This window comes from Apium graveolens, chromosome 2, assembly GCF_009905375.1.
Source record: "Apium graveolens cultivar Ventura chromosome 2, ASM990537v1, whole genome shotgun sequence".
Classification (NCBI taxonomy): domain Eukaryota; kingdom Viridiplantae; phylum Streptophyta; class Magnoliopsida; order Apiales; family Apiaceae; genus Apium; species Apium graveolens.
Genome location: NC_133648.1, coordinates 103,007,753 through 103,008,921, shown reverse-complemented (window position 1 = coordinate 103,008,921; position 1,169 = coordinate 103,007,753). Strand labels below are relative to the sequence as shown.

At 42.9% G+C, this 1,169-nt stretch overlaps 1 non-coding gene across 1 annotated transcript; it reads right to left on the bottom strand.

The window, feature by feature from the left end:
• Positions 1–849: 849 nt before the first annotated feature.
• Positions 850–956, bottom strand: LOC141709500 (small nucleolar RNA R71). The gene has a single exon (XR_012570073.1). It is a non-coding gene; the product is annotated as a small nucleolar RNA R71 (small nucleolar RNA).
• Between the last annotated feature and the right edge of the window lie 213 nt (positions 957–1,169).

Genomic DNA, 1,169 nt, shown 5'->3' with positions numbered 1-1,169 from the left:
ATATTTAATCAACAATTTTAAGTGTTATTATCTTAACATTGAGAAGTAATCATACATTGGTGAGTGAGTTTAATTAGACAATAACTTAGTCTGAGTCTCTGAGGGAACGAACTAGAAAGTATTCTATATTACTTGCGAACGCGTATACTTGCGTGAATATTAGTGCGTGATTTCGCCCTAACAAGTTTTTGGCGCCGTTGCCGGGGACTCGGCGTATTTGTTTAGTTTATGTACTTACCATCATTGGTCATTAGGACTCAGTGATTAGGACGTAGTAGTTAATTACTCTTTTCGGTTGTGTTTCAGGTACTTTAGCAAGCATTTATGCAAACTCGTTCTCGTGCTCGCAAAAGGACCTTAGATACAGCTGAGGAGAAAGACGAAGTTCTTGATACTCCGGAGAAGTTAGATTTTGAGGATTCGGATTCAGGAACTGAGCAGAAAGAACCAGTAAACATGGGAGATCGTATTGTTCAAGCTGATCCAGCTCTTATGGATTTTTCTCGGCCTAAAATTGATGACATTCAGTCAAGCATCCTTCATCCGGCTATTCAAGCTAACACCTTTGAAATCAAGCCGGGCACTATTCAGATGGTGCAGAATTCTGTTTCTTTTGGAAGAGCGGCAACTGAAGACCCCAACATGCACATAAGGAATTTTGTCAAGATCTGCAGCACTTTTAAGTATAATGGCGTGACTGATGAGGCTATCAAGTTGAGGCTTTTCCCATTCTCACTGAGGGATAAGGCTAAAGACTGGTTACATTCTGAACCAGCTGGGTCCATCACTACGTGGCAAGATCTTGCGCAAAAGTTTCTGGTGAAGTTTTATCCAATGGCAAAGACTGCTGCTATGAGGAGTGCTCTTACTCAGTTTGCGCAGCAACCTACAGAATCTATGTGCGAGGCTTGGGAACGCTACAAGGAAATGTTGAGAAAATGTCCACATCATGGAATGCCGGATTGGATGGTAATCACTGGTTTTTATAATGGTTTGGGGGCCCAATCTCGGCCCATGCTCGATGCAGCAGCTGGAGGCGCCTTATGGGCTAAAAGCTATACTAAGGCGTACAATCTTATCGAGACGATGGCTGCAAATGAGCATCAAAACCCAACTCAGAGGATGACTTCAGGCAAGGTAGCAGGTATTCTGGAAGTTGATGCAGCCAC